At 41.6% G+C, this 20,603-nt stretch overlaps 1 long non-coding RNA gene across 1 annotated transcript in view; it reads right to left on the reverse strand.

Annotated features, from left to right (window-relative positions):
* LOC132382116 (uncharacterized) overlaps positions 1-20,315 on the reverse strand; it is a 41,739-nt gene extending 21,424 nt beyond the window's left edge. Inside the window, exon 1 of the long non-coding RNA XR_009508209.1 lies at positions 20,292-20,315. This is a non-coding gene — a long non-coding RNA (uncharacterized LOC132382116). The remainder of the gene's footprint in view (positions 1-20,291) is intronic.
* Positions 20,316-20,603: the final 288 nt, after the last annotated feature.

Below are 20,603 nucleotides of genomic sequence, written 5' to 3' on the forward strand. Positions count from 1 at the left end.
ATATACCCATGACTGTGTGGCTAGGCATAGCTCAAATACCATCTATAAATTTGCTGATGAGACAATCATTGTTGGTAAAATCTCAGATGGTGACAAAAGGGCGTACAGGAGTGAGATGCGCCAACTGGTGGAGTGGTGCCGCAGCAACAACCTGGCACTCAATGTCAGTAAGACAAAAGAGCTGATTGTGGACGTCAGGAAGGGTAAGACAAAAGAACACATACCAATCCTCATTGAGGGATCAGAAGTGGAGAGAGTGAGCAGTTTCAAGTTCCTGGGTGTCAAGATCTCTGAGGATCTGAGGACTGATGTAGTTATAATGAAAGCAAGACAGTGACTATACTTCATTAGGAGTTTGAAGAGATTTGGCATGTCAACAAATACACTCGAAAACTTCTATAGTTGTACCATGGAGAGCATTCTGACAGGCTGCATCACTGGCTGGTATTGGGGGGATACTGCACGGGACTGAAAGAAGCTGCAGAGGGTTATAAATCTAGTCATCTCCATCTTGAGTACTAGCCTACAAAGTATTCAGGACATCTTCAGGGAGCGGTGTCTCAGAAAGGCAGTGTCTATTATTAAGGACCCTCAGTACACAGGGCATGCCCTTTTCTCACTGTTTTACCATCAGGCAGGAGATACAGAAGCCTGAAGGCACACACTCAGTGAATCAGGAACAGCTTCTTCCCCTCTGCCATCCCATTCCCAAAAGGACATTGAACCCATGGACACATCTCACTTTTTTTTAAATATACAGTATTTCTGGATTTTTACATGTTTTTAAAATCCATTCAATATACATATAATGTAATTGATTTACGTACTTATTTATTATATTTTTCTCTTATAGATTATGTATTGCATTGAACTGCTGCTGCTAAATTGACAAATTTCACATCACATGCCAATGATAATAAACCTGATTCTGATTCTGAAAAAAATCTGCCCACTCATTTAATGACACTTTAATATTTGTTGACATGCAAAACATCTGAATGACAGTGGTGGAAGTGCCAATCAGCTTGGTGTAGAGTATATGTAAATTTTGTAAAGTATATGTAAATGACATACAGTATATATAAATAGTGTAGTATATGTGAATAGTGTAAAGTATATGTAAATGCTGTAGAGTTTATGTAAATAGTGTAGAGTATATGTTAATTGTGTAGAGTATATGTAAATTGTGTAGAGTTTATGTAAGTAGTGTGAAGTATGTTAATTGTGTAGAGTATATGTGAATAGTGTAAAGTATATGTAAATGGTGTAGAGTATATGTGAATAGTGTAAAGTATATGTAAATGGTGTAGAGTTTATGTAAATAGTGTGAAGTATATGTTAATAGTGTAAAGTATATGTAAATGGTGTAGAGTTTATGTAAATAGAGTGAAGTATATGTTAATAGTGTAAAGTATATGTAAATGGTGTAGAGTTTATGTAAGTAGTGTGAAGTATATGTTAATTGTGTAGAGTATATGTGAATAGTGTAAAGTATATGTAAATGCTGTAGAGTTTATGTAAATAGTGTAGAGTATATGTTAATTGTGTAGAGTATATGTAAATTGTGTAGAGTTTATGTAAGTAGTGTGAAGTATGTTAATTGTGTAGAGTATATGTGAATAGTGTAAAGTATATGTAAATGGTGTAGAGTATATGTGAATAGTGTAAAGTATATGTAAATGGTGTAGAGTTTATGTAAATAGTGTGAAGTATATGTTAATAGTGTAAAGTATATGTAAATGGTGTAGAGTTTATGTAAGTAGAGTGAAGTATATGTTAATTGTGTAGAGTATATGTGAATAGTGTAAAGTATATGTAAATGGTGTAGAGTTTATGTAAATAGTGTGAAGTATATGTTAATTGTGTAGAGTATATGTAAATGGTGTAGAGTTTATGTAAATAGTGTGAAGTATATGTTAATTGTGTACAGTATATGTAAATGGTGTAGAGTTTATGTAAATAGTGTGAAGTATATGTTAATTGTGTAGAGTATATGTAAATGGTGTAGAGTGCAGGCTTCCCCTGCTATTTGAAGCTAGAGCGTTCCTATGAAATGGTTCTTAAGCTGGAATGTCATAAAGTGAAGAAGCAATTATCATTTATTTATATGGAAAAAATTTGTGAGCGTTCGCAGACCCAAAAAATAACCTACCAAAGCCTAAAATAATAGTAATATATAGTAAAAGCAGGAATGATCTGATAAATACACAGCCTATATAAAGTAGGAATACTTTTCTGCAATCATTGCAGTGTGGTCAATTGCAGCGATAATCTCACGCAATTGCTTCACGTTCAGTTCCTGGACGACTTCACTTTTGGGCTGTTTGCTACTGCGTTCGGTTTCAATTGTTATCCTTTCCTCTTCATCAGCTTTTTATCTCTCAGTTCTTGGTCATGGGATGCCAAAACCTCTTCAACATCATCTTCGTCAACTTCCACAAACTCAGCCTCCTTAGCCAAATTCACTATGTCCTTACTTCATTCACCACAATCAAAACGCTTAATTATGTTGCCAAGTGTAACACCCTTACGTGCTCTTTTAGGCTTTTCCAATACCTTAAAACTCATCTTGCTAACGGACGCACAGAATAAATTGACATAAAGCACAGATGCTCACAGGCACGTGTTTAAGCACTGGCGGCTAGAATACAGTTCCGGGGGAGGAACTTGGCTGCTTGGGGCGCGCTGCCTTTTTTCATAACAGTGAAAAAACACCTTCTGTTAGCAAAAACAGGTAACTAATGTAGGTCTTTCGTAACAGCGAGGTGTCATAAAGCGAGCATTCGAAAAACGGGGGACACCTGTATATGTTAATGGTGTAGAGTTTATGTAAAGCTGGAGTGGAAGCAGGTCATTCTTGATCCCGAAAAGAAATGTTTGTGGGACTTACAGTGAAAAGGTGTGTGAGTGACTAATCGCCATCAACCTGAGATTGGGTGACACAGTAGTGTAGCAGTTAGCGTGATGTTATACAGTGCCAGCTATCCCCAGTCAGGGTTCAATTCCCTCTGCTGCCTATAGAGTTTGTACGTTTTTCCTGTGACTAGGTGGGATTCCTCCGGATGCTCCGGTTTCTTCCCACATTCCAAAAATGTATAAGTCACGGTTAGTAAGTTGTGGGCATGCTATGTTGGTGCCCAAAGTGTGGAACAGTTACGGATGTCCCCAGCACGATGCTCAGACGCATTAATCATTGATGCAAATGACTGATTTCACTGCATGTATTGATCCACCCATGTGTCATGTTGGGGGTGGGGGTTGGTTTATTTGACGGTCGAAAGCTGCTTCTGCCGTGTCGGTCTTTGATTGGCCCGTTCAAAGGATGCGGCCGTTCCTTCCCATTGGTTGGCTTGTGCGCCACGGGTTTCCAGTTCCTCGGGGGTATAAGAATTGCGCATGCAAGAGACTCACGGGCTTTCCTTTGTTTCTGGGGCCCGCTTCAGGCTGAAGTCGCGACCAGCGCGGGTGGAACATTGGGGAAGGCCGTTGCAGACGGCCCCATTCCTCCCTGCGTTTGTTTAGTTAAGTATTCATTTGTAGCATGCTGAGTTCTTCAGTTTTATAACTTGGGGAGATTTGATGGCGTTCCCGTTAAGTTAAAGAGTGACTGAATGTTCCGTATTGTAGTTCCATGTAGTTTGGGGCAGTTTGGACGAACCGGCCAAATGCCCAGTTCAGTGTTTCACTGTTCATTTATAAATAAATAGTTAACGTGCCCACTTGCAATCTGTGAATTCATTTTCACTCACTGGATCCTCGAATCTGCCTCCATGTTACAATGAGACAAATAAAACGGATGTAATGTAATCTAATCAACTATTACCTTTGATTCCAACAGAAGCATCAACTCCACATCTGCCCTGTGAAACCTCATAACAATTCTGTTTGTTTGAAAGGTAATTCCCTCTTAGTCTTCTAAATTCTAGATAATTAAATCTCTAGTCAGCTTAATCTATCATTTGGGAAAGCCCCATCTGAGGAATCTATCAAAGTATATACAGTGCTTCCTTGTGTGGGGAGTTCAGATACAACATTGCTCATGTCAATTCAAGTCAAGTCACTTTTATTGTCATTTCAACCATAACTGCTGGTACAGTACACAGTAAAAATGAGACAACATTTGTCAGGACCGTGGTGTTACATGACACAGGACAAAAACTAAACTGAACTATGTAAATAACAACACAGAAAAAAAACTGCACTAGATTACAGACCTACCCAAGACTGCATAAAGTACACAAAACAGTGCAGGCATTACAATAAGTAATAAACAAGACAATAGGGCAGTAAGGTGTCAGTCCAGGCTCTGGGTATTGAGGAGTCTGATAGCTTAGGGGAAGAAACTGTTACATAGTCTGGTTGTGAGAGCCCGACTGTTTCGGTGTCTTTTCCCAGATGGCAGGAGGGAGAAGAGTTTGTGTGAGGGGTGCATGGGGTCCTTCATAAATCTGCTTGCTTTGTGGATGTAGCAGGTGGTGTAAATATCTGTAATGGCGGGAAGAGAGACCCCGATGATCTTTTCAGCTGACCTCACTATCCGCTGCAGGGTCTTGTGATCCGAGATGGTGCAATTTCCAAACCAGGCAGTGATGCAGCTGCTCAGGATGCTCTCAATACAACCCCTGTAGAATGTGATGAGGATGGGGGGTGGGAGATGGACTTTCCTCAGCCTTCGCAGAAAGTAGAGACACTGCTGGGCTTTCTTTGCTATGGAGCTGGTGTTGAGGGACCAGGTGAGATTCTCCGTCAGGTGAACACTAAGGTGACCACTAAGCCCTGATATAATTGGAGAAATACATTCAGACTCTTGTACTCCAATCCTTTTCTACTAAGTTGCCTTGCCAATTACTTGTATCAACTTGTGTTGACTTACATTGATTCATGAATATGTTATTCATTACCCTTTGGAACATTGTGGTTTGTGTAACACTATTCCAGTGACCCAGACTCAATTTCCGCCACTGTATGACAGGAGTTTGTACATTCTCCCCGTGACCGTGTGGGTTTCCTCTGGGTGCTCCGGTTCCCTCCCACAGTCTAAAGACGTACCAGTTAGTAGGTTAATTGGTCTGGAGGACCTCTTTCTGTGCTGTATCTCTAAATAAAAATAGAAATAAAATCGATATAGATTATGAGCCTCAGTACCTTCAGTGCTACAATACTGAAGTCACAGTCCATCAACCTGAAGAAGACCAGCTTTCTCTAACTCTTTTTATACTAACCAATCCTTGTATGAATTCATTCCAGTATCACATGTTCTAATCATATTTCACAGTCTCATCTGCGACACCTTACAAAAGTTATCTGAGGGTCCGAACTTGCTGCACAACGGTTTACGGTACCAGCGACCCGGGTTCAATTCCCACCTCCTCCTGTAAGGAGTTTGTACATTCTCCCCGTGACCGTGTGGGTTTCCTCTGGGTGCTCCATAGTCCAAAGATGTACTGGTAGGTCAAATGGTCATTGTAAATTGTCCTGTGATTAGGCTAGGGTTAAAATTAGGGGATTGCTGAATGGCATGAAACAAGGAGCCAGAAGGGCCTATTCTCAAATGTCAAACAAAATAAAATAAAATCATTTGGATTGCCTTCAGCTATTTTGACAATTATGACTGCAGAAATAATACAATAGATTTATTGAACATTATTTCTCTAACATAAGACCCGATTGAATCTTCCTAATCCTATTAATATTGTCTAAGTGCCCAGTCAGAAATAGATTTCAGCATTTTCCCTTTTTCTGATAAATTATAAACCAAACTGCTTCAGGCAGTCCCCGACTGACAACAGCATTGAGACCTGTTCATACCACAAACTGTGTGTAGGTTGGAGATAAGCAGATACCACGTGAGGGAGGGGAGGTCAAGCCGGCTTGGGAAGACTGCCCACCAGCTGGTCTCACTATCCACTGAATGAGGCTGCTCACTGCTCTCAACCGGGCTGAGCTTGGCCCAGATCCTGGTTGTTGTGCTGGGGAAGGGAGTGGAGAGACGGCACACAGAAATGCTCTAAATCCACCCGGCAGAAGGTGCCTGCTACCCTGCAGTGACCAGCAGATCCATCTGCATCCCACCTGTTTTCCAAAGGCTTGTTCCTTTCTCCGGGGCGCCCATAAGTCCATAACTTCGTGAGTTCCCTTTTTTTCTCTCTCCTTCCTTCCTGAAATAGTGGGGTTCACCTTCAATGAGTGGATTTGCTCAAGACTGAAGTAGTCCAGGGCAGGGTTTCCTGCCAGAAGTGGAGAGAGTGAGTAATTTCAAGTTCCTGGGTATTAATATCTCTGAGGACATAACCTGGTCCCAACATATCGATGCAGCCATAAAGGGAGCAAGACAGTAGCTATATTTCATTAGGACTTTGAGGAGATTTGGTCTGTTACTTAAAACACCTGATAATTTCTACAGATACGCCATGGAGAGCATTTTGACTGGCTGCATCACGGTCTGTTATGAGGTGGAGGGGGGGGGGAGTACAGGATCAAAGTAAGCTGCAGAGAGTTGTTAAATTAGTCAGTTCCATCATGGGTACTAGCTTCCATATTATCCAAGAAATCTTCAAGGAGCAATAACTTACGAAGGCAGTGTCCATCTATAAGGACGTCCAGCACCCAGGACATTCCCTCTTCTCACTTTTACCACCAGGAAGCAGGTACAGGAGCCTGAGGACACACACTCAATGACTCAGGAACAGCTTCTTCCCCTCTGCCATCTGATCTCTGAATGGACATTAAACCCTTGAACACTACCTCACTACTTTTTTCTTCCTACTTTTGTACTACTTACTTAATTTAACTATTTAATATATACTTACTGTAACTTACAGTTCTTAAAATGTATATTATATTATCATATATTGTATTGTACAGCTACAGCAATGTTAACAAATTTCCAGTGATATTAAATCTGATTCTGATTTTTATGCCATGGGCCAATACCATTAATCAAGGAGACCATGGACCACAGGTTGGGAACCCTTGGTCTGGTGTGTCTTTGACTTCCAATGTGCGATGAATGATCAAATAGCAACATTTTGGCTCATTGCAATGCATATCAAACAATCTAGGGCAGAGGTTGGCAACCTTTACCATTGAAAGAGCCATTTGGACCCGTTTCCCACAGAAAAGAAAACACTGGGAGCCACAAAACCCGTTTGACATTTAAAATGAAATAACACTGCATACAATGTTTTTTTTGCCTTTATGCTATGTATAATCAAACTATAATGTGTTGCATTTATGAAATCGATGAACTCCTGCAGAGAAAACGAAATTACATTTCTGCATGCAACAAAAACATTTTGAACTCCGAAAAAAAAGACGTTGGGTTGAAGGTTACTTTGAACTAAAATACTCAATGTCTATTTGAGTCCTTCTTGTATTTATGAAAAATGCCGAACTTAAATTGTCCGCCAGCAGCAAACCAAAAATAATGTCAGCCAGCTGTCAACTGGAAAAATAAAAGGACTATTTCACTGAACAATGAAAAAATATGAATATACGTAAAATAATAGGCAATTAAAATACTTAGCATACTTGGTTAATGGGATTTCTGCTCCTGGACCTCAGCGCACAGCATCTGCACATCAGGGCTGTATGACCTCACCTTCATCTTGACACAGGATCGCAAGCTGTCATCTGTGAGGCGTGCACGATGTTTGTTTTTAATAAAGTTCATGTTGGAGAACACCTGCTCACATACATATGTGGATCCAAAGATCGACAGGACTCCAAGCGCATACTTTTTCATGTTTACATAAATGTCAGGGATAGCATTCCATGTTTCGAACACAAGTTTGTCCGGTTTGGGGAGGTTTTCAATATCACTCCATTTGTGGTTCTGAGCAAGAACAGCCTTCTGACGGGCAACATCTTCAAGGTCTGCTGTCAAGTGTCTAAACTTGGACACCCATATGTCTTTGTCGGCTATGTTGGCCAGTTCCATCTCAAGATCAGGTTGACTCACACCTGCCAATGCAGTCGTATTCAGTAGGGATGGATCGATGCTTAGGGGAGTGATCGGGAAGGATAATGTGTTTTTTACCTCTCTGAACTCACAGAAGCGTTTCCCAAACGATGTTTACATTGTGATGATTGCAGAATGTAAATACTCCGAATTTATCATGTTGTGACCTTGTTTGAACTCTCTCAAATTGGGGAAGTGAGACAATGTGCCTTTCTGTAAATCTCTGGCAAGCACTGTCAACTTGCGCTCGAATGCCAAAACATCCTCCAACAAGTGCAGGGCTTTGCGTCCTTTGCGTCCTGAAGAGCTGTGTTCAGCGTGTTCAGGTGCGCTGTCATGTCTACCATGAAGTGTAGCTTTTCCAGCCACTCTGGCTGTTCCAGCTCAGGAAAGGTGAGCCCTTTGCTGCCCAGGAAAGTTTTCACTTCTTCCAGACACACGACAAAACGTTTCAGCACCTCCCCTCTTGACAGCCACCGGACTTTGATGTGCAGCAGGAGATCAGAATATGCGTTTTCCAGCTCATCCAGTAACAAACGGAATTGACGGTGATTTAAACTTTTTGCCATTGCTTTATTGACAATCTGAATGACAACATCCATTACTTCTGTGCATTCCGGAGGAAATGTTTGAGCGCACAGTGCCTCTTGGTGCAAGATGCAGTGAAAAGTCAGCAGCTTTCTGTCCAGCGACTTCTGCAGTAAAGCCACAAATCCCTTGTGCGCTCCTGTCATACTTGGTGCCCCATCAGTAGCTACTGACACCAGGTGGGTGGTCTTTATTCCTTTGGATCTTAAACAATTCAAGACAGCCTCACAGATGTCCTCCCCCCGTGTTTGGCCTTTTAGAGGTATCAACTCAATCATTCCTGTGGCCCGGCAGAGTTTACATACCGGCAGAACAGCGCGATTTGTTCAATATCACCTTTGCTTTAGACTCGTCACAGGCAATCGAGTAGGCCACAGCTGAATTGATGTCTTTAATTTGCTGTCTTGTGATGTCTTCTGCCATTTTTATGGTTCTGTCTTTGACAGTCTTTGCAAAGAGGGGCATGTCCCTGATTTTCTGCACAATTTCACTCTTGTTTTTAAAGTCCGTGAATAGATGTTCTGAAATCTTAATGAAAGATTCTTTTATATATTCACCATCTGTAAACTGCTTCCCGTGCCTGACTATTTGCTGAGCGGCAAAAAAATAGCATATGTCGTTGATTTTCCAGACTTCATCCACTTCTTGAAATGATTTTTGCTCAGATCAACCTTCCGCATCAGTTCCAAAATGGCTTTTTCTCTCTCATCTCCATCCGGATATTTTTGAGCAAAGGCTGCATGTTTATTCTGGAAATGTCTTGCGACTTTTGACTTTTTGTTGTTTGCTAGTTTCTCATTGCGTATTAAGCATACCGGTAAACCAGTCTCGTCAGCAGTGAAAGCAAATGAATCTGCCCACGTATCATTAAACGTTCTGTTTTTCTTCAGTCACTTTTCTTTTTTTAGAATTCTCCATAGTTAGCCTACCTTGGATCGAAAAATTAAAGAAATCGCGCACTGGTGGGTGTCAGGCATTGGCAGTGGTGACGTATATTAATAGCGACAAAAAACACGTTTTATTTAGATTGTACAAGATCACCATAATCTTCAAATTTACATTTCAAAAACGAACAAACTAACATAAAATACATTTTAATTGAACACTCATCATTTATTTTCCAAAGCCACAGGGAGCCGCAGCACAGAGATGAAAGAGCCGCGGGTTGCCGACCCCAGATCTAGGGTCTTCAGCATATTTGCTTGTAGCGCGGACGTTGAAAGGAAGCAAAGGAGAACTTCTACTCTGACCCAGAATCTAAGCAAGACCTATGACCCGAAGGAGCAAATGACTCCTTCCTGGATGACTTCAATGCCAGGGTCGGAAACAATGCAGTCCTCTGGAAAGGCCTGAACAGCAAGAAGGAGTAAAGGAAGTTAACTAAGTGGAATTCTTCCCCGATCAAGTTAACATTTTAACATTGAAAACCCTGTTTCATTATAAGTGTAATGGGGGTTTCTTCTTTTTCTTTGTTACTGTGTATATTAATCAAAATGGCTTCTTTGTTTTGTTAAACGTAGGAATGCTTTTTTGTTATGAGAGAGTGCTGGAAGCTTGCTTGGGTTAAAATTTACTGACAACAGGGGATTGTATTCATTTGTTAACCAATTGGGATTGATGTCATTCTCTCTTCTGGGTCTGTAAGCTAGTGTTGACGGTTATTGGTCAGTGAAAATGGAGTTCTTGGAGGTCAGTGTGGGGGGTGACTGAAGTTCATGAATTGTTAACGCTGACGTGTCCGGACACTGTTGAGACGGGCAGCATTTCGGTTCTGGAGGGGACTGCTGGTGTGCTTGGGGGCCCCATTTACATAAAGACAAGCACGGAGTCTTAAGGCAATGCCTTTGATCAGAGTGAGACACAGAAAGGATGTCTGCATCTTGCGTGCTAGAACAGGTTGACCACTGCCCAGTCTCTCTCACTTCCAGCAGCCTGGCCCCAGGATTTATTTGGACAGCATGTCACTAACAACATGTCAATCATCAGAGAACAGGAACCGATGACTAGTTTGCCCTCGAGGCCATTGTGACCAGAGCTTTTGACCAAAGTCTTGGCTTCTCCACCAGAAGACATCTGACAACTTTCGGAGGAAAGCTTATGAAGGAAATTGAGATAATCAACCTGTCCGGAAAGGAGGACTTCAAAGGATCCTAAAATGGGGTTCCATGAACAAGTGTCCTTAACTTTACCCCACAGCAAGCACTACAGCCACAACAACTGACAAGAAAGCCCTACATTATCTGAGCAAAGTTTTTGGGGGGAGGGAGAAAAGTATCTCTTGTGACATTCAAAAACTTGGCAGGAGCTACATTCAATACACATACAATACTGGAGGATCAATAGACAATAGACAATGGACAGTAGGTGCAGGAGTAGGCCATTTGGCCCTTCTAGCCAGCACCACCATTCTCTGTGATCATGGCTGATCATACACAATCAGTACCCCGTTCCTGCCCTCTCCCCATATTCCTTGACTCCGCTATCTATAAGAGCTCTATCTAACTCTCTCTTGAATGCATCCAGAGACTTGGCCTCCACTGCCTTCTGGGGCAGAGCATTCCACATATCCACCACTCTCTGGGTGAAAAAGTTTTTCCGCATCTCTGTTCTAAATTGCCTACCCCTTGTTCTTAAAATGTGGCCTCTAGTTCTGGACTCACCCATCAGCGGGAACATGGTTCCTGCCTCCAGTGTGTCCAATCCCTTAATCATCTTATATGTCTCAATCAGATCCCCTCTCATCCTTCTAAATTCCAGTGTATACAAGCCCAGTCGCTCCAATCTTTCAACATATGACAGTCCTGCCATTCCGGGAATTAACCTTGTGAACCTACACTGCACTCCCTCAATAGCAAGAATGTCCTTCCTCAAATTTGGAGAACAAAACTGCACACAATACTCCAGGTGGGGTCTCACCAGGGCCCTGTACAGCTGCAGAAGGACCTCTTTACTCCTATACCCAATTCCTCTTGTTATAAAGGCCAGCATGCCATTAGCTTTCTTCACTGCCTGCTGTACCTGCATGCTTGCTTTCATTGACAGATGTACAAGAACACCTAGATCTCGTTGTACTTCCCCTTTTCCTAACAACTCCATTTAGATAGTAATCTGCCTTCCTGTTCTTGCCACCAAAGTGGATAACCTCACATTTATCCACATTAAACTGCATCTGCCATACATTTGCCCACTCACCCAACCTGTCCAAGTCACCCTGCATTCTCATAACATCCTCCTGACATTTCACACTGCCACCCAGCTTTGTGTCATCGGTAAATTTGCTAATGTTACTTTTATGTTTGGAAGGGCTAAAACCTCAGACAAGACTTCAGCTATACCAAATAAGCAAAGCTGCATCAGGCTCCTAATGCAGGGTTGTGCCCCAGAATGTTGACAATTTCTTTTCTAGGTACTACTCAACCAAGCGGTCCTCTAGCATGTTGTCTGTTGCTCTAGATGCCAGTATCTGCAGTCTCATACTCTGTAACAGTCATGCATTGACTGAGTTTTTAAATGAGTGGAGCTTTTCAAACTTTGACATCAAAGAGTAGATTTCTTGGATACAAATGAGCTACATGAACAGTTAAACTATCTAGATTTTCTGTTTTAGTCTATGGCTTGCCGATACTGTTCTTTCAATGACTGTCATTCTTAGTGCACTGAGTTCCAAACCATTGGGGTTTTCTCATTACAACTTTTATAATGTGAAGTTCTCTACTGGATATCTTGACAGTTAAATAGATAGTAAACAGCTTTATTTTTTATGGAGATACAGCGTGAAATAGGTCCTTCTGGCCCCTTAACCTGCACCACTCAGCAACCCCAGCCTAATCAATGGACAATTTACAATGACCAATTAACCTATAAACTAGTAAATCATTGGACTGAAGGGAAACCAGAGAACCCAGAGGAAACCCATGCAATCTCGGGGACAATGTACAAACTCTTTACAGACAGCAGTGGGAATTTAAACCAGGTCGATGGTACTGTACCTGTAATTCTTTGTTCTAACCACTAGGCTACCATGCCGCCCTGCCCAGTTTGTCTTCAAATTTATTCACCACTGATTTCAATTTTTCAAATTGAAAAACTGTGCAAATTGACAAATTGTCCATGAAGTTATATTAAAAGCAAGAGGATAGTGAGGGATAAAATTGGCCCCTTAGAGAATCAGAGTGGTCAGCTATGTGTGGAACTGAAGGAGATGGGAGAGATTTTGAATGATTTCTTCTCTTCGGTATTCACTAAGGAGAAGGATATTGAATTGTCTAAGGTGTGGGAAACAAGTAAGGAAGTTATGGAACCTATGACAATTAAAGAGGTGGAGGTACTGGCGCTTTTAAGAAATTTAAAAGTGGATAAATCTCCGGGTCCTGACAGAATATTCCCCAGGACCTTGAGGGAAGTTTGTGTAGAAATAGCAGGAGCTCTGACGGAGATCTTTAATATGTCATTAGAAACGGGGATTGTGCCGGAGGATTGGCGTATTGCTCATGTGGTTCCATTGTTTAAAAAGGGTTCTAGAAGGAAGCCTAGCAATTATAGACCTGTCAGTTTGACATCAGTTGTGGGTAAATTAATGGAAAGTATTCTTAGAGATAGTATTTATAATTATCTGGATAGACGGGATCTGGTTAGAAGTAGCCAGCATGGATTTGTGCGTGGAAGGTCATGTTTGACAAACCTTATTGAATTTTTTGAAGAAGTTACGAGGAATGTTGACGAGGGTAAGGCAGTGGATGTAGTCTATATGGACTTCAGCAAAGCCTTTGACAAAGTTCCACATGGAAGGTTAGTTAAGAAGGTTCAGTCGTTAGGTATTAATGCTGGAGTAATAAAATGGATTCAACAGTGGCTAGATGGGAGATGCCAGAGAGTAGTGGTGGATAATTGTTTATCGGGATGGAGGCCGGTGACTAGCGGGGGTGCCTCAGGGATCTGTTTTGGGCCCAATGTTGTTTGTAATATACATAAATGATCTGGATGATGGGGTGGTAAATTGGATTAGTAAGTATGCCAATGATAGTAAGGTAGGAGGTGTTGTGGATAATGAGGTGGATTTTCAAAGCTTGCAGGGAGATTTATGCCGGTTAGAAGAATGGGCTGAACGTTGGCAGATGGAGTTTAATGCTGAGAAGTGTGAGGTTCTACATTTTGGCAGGAATAATCCAAATAGAACATACAGAATAAATGGTAGGGCATTGAGGAATGCAGAGGAACAGAGAGATCTAGGAATAACTGTGCATAGTTCCCTGAAAGTGGAGTCTCATGTAGATAGGGTGGTGAAGAGGGCTTTTGGAACGCTGGCCTTTATAAATCAAAGCATTGAGTACAGAAGTTGGGATGTAATGCTAAAGTTGTACAAGGCATTGGTAAGGGCAAATTTGGAATATTGTGTGCAGTTCTGGTCACCGAATTATAGGAAAGATATCAATAAATTAGAGAGAGTGCAGAGACGATTTACTAGGATGTTACCTGGGTTTCAGCAATTAAGTTACAGAGAAAGGTTGAACAAGTTAGGTCTCTATTCATTGGAGCGTAGAAGGTTGAGGGGGGATTTGATCGAGGTATTTAAAATTTTGAGAGGGATAGATAGAGTTGACGTGAACAGGCTGTTTCCATTGAGAGTAGGGGAGATTCAAACTAGAGGACATGATTTGAGAGTTAGGGGGCAGAAGTTTAAGGGAAACATGAGGGGGTATTTCTTTACTCAGAGAGTGATAGCTGTGTGGAATGAGCTTCCTGTAGAAGTAGTAGAGGCCAGTTCAGTTGTGTCATTTAAGGTAAAATTGGATAGGTATATGGACAGGAAAGGAGTGGAGGGTTATGGGCTGAGTGTGGGTAGGTGGGACTAGGTGAGATTAAGGGTTCGGAACGGACTAGGAGGGCCAAGATGGCCTGTTTCCGTGCTGTGATTGTTATATGGTTATATGGAATTGCTTAGAACTTGGGTTTCGAACCGCGATCCGTGACCACCAGCGGTGCAACGTGATGACGCTAACCGCTGTGCCCCTTGCCACTGAGCAAGTGAAGAGAAATGGCTGCATGTTTTTCACACAGACTAATCACTCCTGAAATTTACTTTGCTCGTTTCAGGAGAAAACGTGCACTGGAATTTTGTTCTACAAGTATAACCCTGGGGCTAAAAATTTAATACCTCATTTATAGATCAGTTCAAGCACTTACCCAACAGAACACAGCACATGGAAATCATAAAGTCAACTGACAATCATCCCTAATATTAACTGCTGCTATTTCCTTTCACCAAGAATGCTTTACTGCTGTGTTTGGAGGAATGCATGACACAGTAGCTGTGTCTCACCATAAATGTTCAGATCTATTAGAATTCAGAAATGATAAATATTGCTTGATTTATATATATTTATATAAGTAATATGACCTCTCCTTTACAGAGAATGAAGACTAGTCCGAGCTCAGCTGGCAATGTGGCAGGGGGCACCGAGGAATAAGCATTGAACTAATCTTGAAAAAAGACACGTGACTTTTCCTTGATTCAGCTGCTGGCTTTTGGCTAGTGAGTGAAAGGGCAGCAAGTTACTCGGTTTCATCCAAAAATGGAAAATGTTTCCCAAACAGCTACTGCGAGTAAAGAAGCAAGTACCAGAGGCTGAAAGAATTTAGCAGCTGGTTGTGGGAGTCATCCTTGGCACCATTTCGCTGTTAAAGAAGATAAATTAATTGGCTGAATTCATTGGAACAGTCAGTTCTGCTTCTTATTAATCTGAGATTTTTTTTTGGTTAATTATCTATTGCTTGTAGACATCCAATGAGGTTGGTTAGTGAAAACCTGGGATCTAAGGCACATTGTATTCTGAAATTCTATCTAATGCTATTGAAAGAATTGTCTGTTGCTGCACTTTGAGTGACTGTGGGAATGCAATACATTGCAACAAAGCTCTTTTTAAAAACGCCTTAACATGCTGTTGGTTCCCAAAATGGTTGATAGCATTATCAAACAAAATTTGGCATCAGTGCCAATCAGGACGTTCGGATGCTTAGTCAGAAGAATTCAAAAGGTTGAACAAGTTAGGTCTTTATTCTTTGAAACGTAGAAGGTTGAGGGGGGACTTGATAGGGGTATTTAAAATTATGAGGGGGATAGACAGAGTTGATGTGGATAGGCTTTTTCCATTGAGAGCAGGGGAGATTCAAACAAGAGGATGTGAGTTGAGAGTTAAGGGGCAAAAGTTTAGGGGTAACACAAGGGGGAACTTCTTTACTCAGAGGGTGGTAGCTGTGTGGAACGAGCTTCCAGTAGAAGTGGTAGAGGCAGGTTCGGTACTGTCATTTAAAGTAAAATTGGATAGGTATATGGACAGGAAAGGAATGGAGGGTTATGGGCTGAGTGCAGGTCAGTGGGAGTAGGTGAGAGTAAGCGTTCAGCACAGACTAGAAGGGCCGAAACGGCCTGTTTCTGTGGTGTAATTGTTATATGGTTATAAAAGGGTGAAGAATGCGGGACTGAAGGTGCTGTATTTAAATGCACGTAGCATTCGGAATGAGGTGGACGAACACATGGCACAATTGCAGATTGGTCTGTATGACGATGTGGGCATCACTGAGTCGAGGCTGAAAGAAGGCCATAGTTGGGAGCTTAACATTATAGAGTATACTTTCTATCGAAAGGACAGGCAGAAAGGCATAGGTGGTGACGTGGCTCTGCCGGTAAGAGATGGAATTACATCTTTAGAAAGAGGTGACATAAGAATGTTGAATCTTTGTGGGTGGAATTAAGAAACTGCAAGGGTAAAATAAACCATTATGGGAATGATATATAGGCCTCTACATAATAGCAAAGATTTGAATTGAAGATTGCAAAGGGCGCTGGAAAAGGCATGCAATAAGGGTAATGACATATTGTAATGGGAGTCTTCAATATATAAGGGGATTGGGAAAATCAAGTTGGTGTCAGATCGTAAGAGAGGGAATTTGTTGAATGCCTACGAAATGGCTTTTTAAAGCAGCTTGTGCTTGAGCCTACTCGGGGGAGGGCTATCTGAGATTGGGTGTTGTGTAATTATCCAGATCTTATTAGGGAGCTTAATGTAAAGGAACCCTTAGGAGGCAGTGATCATAATAGGATTGAATTCAGACTGCAATTTGAGAGGGAGAGGCATAAGTCATGTGTATCAGTATTGCAGTGGAATAAAGGGAATTACAGAGGGTTGAGGGAGGAGCTTGCCCAGGTGAATTGGAGGAGGATACTGGCAGGGATGACGGCGGAGCAGAGATGGCTGAAGTTTCTGTGAACAGTTCACAAGGCACAGGATTGATATGTTCCACAGAAGAAGTTCGCAAATGGCAGCATTAGGCAACTGTGGCTGACAGGGGAGGCTAAGGACTATCTAAAAGCCAAGGAAAGGGCATATAAGGCGGCAAAAGTGAGTGGAAAGTTGGATGATTGGGAAGCTTTTAAAATCCAACCAAAGGCAACTAAAAATGCTATCAGAAGGGTAAAGATGAAATATGAGGGCAAACTTGACAATAATTTAAAGCAAGATACAAAGAGTTTCTTCAGTTATATAGTAAAAAGGAGGTGAGAGTTGATATTGGACCACTGGAAAATGATGCTGGTGAGGTAGTAATTGGGGACAAAGAAATGGCAGATGAAGCTAATGAATACCTTGCATCAGTCTTCACTGTGGAAGACACTAGCAATGTGCCGGAGGTCCATGAGTGTCGGGGGCAGGAGTGAGTGCCATTGCTATTACAAAGGAGAAAGTGTCAGGCAAACTCAAAGGTCTTAAGGTGGATAAGTCACCTGGGCCAGATGGACTCCATCCCAGAGTCCTGAGAGAGGTTGCTGAAGAGATAATGGATGCATTGGCCATGATCTTTCGAGAATCACTTGATTCTGGCATGGTCCCAGAGGACTGGAAAATTAAGAAAGAGAGAGGAAGGGTACAGAAAAGAAATTATAGGCCAGTTAGCCTAACCTCAGTGGTTGGGAGAGTGATGGAATCTATTATTAAGGATGAGGTTTCAGGGTATTTAGAGATTAATAATAAAATAAGTCAAAGTCAGCATGTTTTCTGGAAAGGGAAATCTTACCTGACAAATCTGCAGGGATTTGTCAAAGGAGAGGCAGTGGATGTCATTTACTTGGATTTTCAGAAGGCATTTGAAAAGATGCCCCACATGAGGCTGCTTAACTAGATAAAATCCTATGGCGTTACAGGAAATACACTAGCATGGATAGAGGAATGGCTGACAGGCAGGAGGCGGCAAGTGGGAATAAAGGGGGCCTTCACTAGTTGGCTGCCAGTGACCGGTGGTGTTCCTCAAGGGTCAGTATTGGGACCACCATTTTTCACATTGTATGTCAATGATTTGGATAATGGAATTGATGGCTTTGTGGCAAAGTTTGTGGATGAAGGTGAAGGGGTAGGTAGTGCTGAGGAAACAATGTGATTGCAGCAGGACTTAGACAAATTGGAAGAACAGGCAAAAAACTGGCAGTGTTGGGAAATGTATGATAATACATTTTGGTAAAAGGAACAATAGTGTGGACTATTATCTAAATGGGAGAAGGTTCAAACATCAGAGGTACAGATGGACTTAGAAATCCTCATGCAAGACTCCCAGAAGGTTAATTTACAGGTTGAGTCCACAGTGAAGAAGGCGAATATAATGCTGGCATTGATTTCAAAGGGAATGAATATAAAAGTGAGGACATAATGTTGAGGCTTTATAAACAACTAGTCTGGCCTCATGGAGTATTGACAACAGTTTTGGGCTCAAATCTCAGAAAGGATGTATTGTCATTGGAGAGAGTCGAATGGAGGTTCACGAGGATTATTCCGGGAATGAAGGGGTTAACATCTGAGGAGTGTTTGGCAGCCTTGGGTCTGTACTCACTGGAATTTAGAAGAATGTCGGGGGGGGGGTGATCGCATTGAAACCTTCTGAATGCTGAAAGGACTAGATAGGGTGGATGTGAAGAGGATGTTTCCTATGGTGGGGTATCTAGAACTAGAGGGCACAGCCTCAACATTGAGGGGTGATCTTTTAGAACAGGGGTAAGGAGGAATTTTTTTTTAGGCAGGCAGTAGTTAATCTGTGGAATGCTCTGCCACAGATTGTAGTGGAGGCCAAGCCTGTGGGTAAAGGTGGAAGTTGATTGTTTCCTGATTGGTCAGGACAACAAATGATATGTCGAGAAGCAGGTGAATGGGTTGAGTGGGATCTGGGATCAGCCATGATGGAATGGCGGAGCAGACTCGATGGGCTGAAGGGCCTAATTCTGCTCCTATGTCTTATGGTCTAAGCAGGAGTATGTTGATGAAGTGGGGGGAAAGCAAGAAAGGAACAGAGAGAATTCCAGAGATTAGGCCTGAGGCAACCATTGGCAGAATAGTGATAGTGGGGGATATCCTAGTAGCAAAAATAGATTAATGACAGAATATTGCAGGGTTGTACATCCAGAGAAGATTATAGAGCTCGGAGGGACTGAAACGATGGAGATGTATAAAAGCAAGGAACAAGTAGTTATTAGACTATCAATCACGTCTCATTGGCCTTTGTCCTGTTTTAATAATTTATTGTTTTTACTTTTTCACACCTTTAATCATTTATCATCTTTACTCTTTGGTTAAATATGGAAATATTTACCTAATCAATGATTAAAATTTAAAAATAAAACTGAGACATTAGGATAGATCCCTGGAACTGTCAACATATGTAGATAGAGTTGTGAACACTACCACACTACTTTTTATTTCTGTTTTTGCACTACTTATTTAATTTAACTATTTAATATATATATATAATTACTGTAATTCACAGTTATTTCCCTATATTATCGTATATTGCATGCTGCTGCAAAGTTAACACATTTTACAACATATGCCTGTGACATTAAACATGATTCTGATTCTTTTCTGAAGGAGGCATGCTTGTCCTCATAAGTCAGGGCACAGAATATAAAAATTGGGATGTTATGTTACAACTTTACAAAACATTGGTTATACAGCAGTTGAAATATTGTCAAAGAATTAGGCTAACACTTTAGTACAGTACTGAGGAAATGCCATCCGTCATCATTTGGAATAAAATGTATTTTTGCCATTTTTAAAAAATCCATTACTAAATATTTCTATCATATTTTCTGGGGTTTTATATTGGCATTAGTGTTGGCGCGTGGCCTAGTGGGCAAGGCATCAGACTAGTAACCTGAAGGTCACTGGTTCGAGCCTCAGCTGAGGCAGCGTGTTTGTGTCTTTGAGCAAGGCACTTAACAGCACATTGCTCTGTGACGTCACCGGTGCCAAGCTGCATGGGTCCTAATGCCCTTCTCTTGGACAACGTCGGTGGCGTGGAGAGGGGAAGGCCTGCAGCTTGGGCAACTGCCAGTCTCCCATACAACCCTGCCCAGGCCTGCGCCCCGGAAACTCCAGGCGCAGATCCATGGTCTCTCGAGACCGACGGATGCCACCACCATATTGGCATTGCTGTTGTGTGTGAATACAGTGCAGAAACTGGCTGCCACATTACTACTTCACAGAAGTGTCTGAACTTCAGAATCAATATACTTCATTGACTTTGAAATACTTTGGGGCATCCATTGAGGAACAGGAAAGGCATCATAAAAATGTAACTTTTTCCACTGTTAAACTTTAATTGTCACCTCTTGCAAACCAACAATTATTAACTGCATATTATACCTTAAATAGTTGATCCTATTACAAGTTTAATTATTTGCCATGTTATATGTTTAATAACTTACCTATCTTGCATCTTTATCATTTAGCCTATATTAACCACTTGACAACACATACAAAAGACTGGGGAGCTCAGCCGGTCAGGAAGCATCTACAGAGAAGAATAAAGGGTGTAACATTTTGAGCTGAGACACTTAATCTTTATTCCTTTCTATACAGCAAATGCTGCCTGACCTGCTGAGTTCCTCCAGCATTCTGTATGTGTTTCCAGCATCTGCAGAAACTCCTGTGTTTCCCCATTTGACACATGCTCTGTGTCACCCCTCTTCAATATTGCTCAATGTTTAACTACTGTCACCCCAGTAATCTTCCCCTGA

Source organism: Hypanus sabinus, chromosome 27, assembly GCF_030144855.1.
Source record: "Hypanus sabinus isolate sHypSab1 chromosome 27, sHypSab1.hap1, whole genome shotgun sequence".
NCBI classification, from domain to species: Eukaryota; Metazoa; Chordata; class Chondrichthyes; order Myliobatiformes; family Dasyatidae; genus Hypanus; species Hypanus sabinus.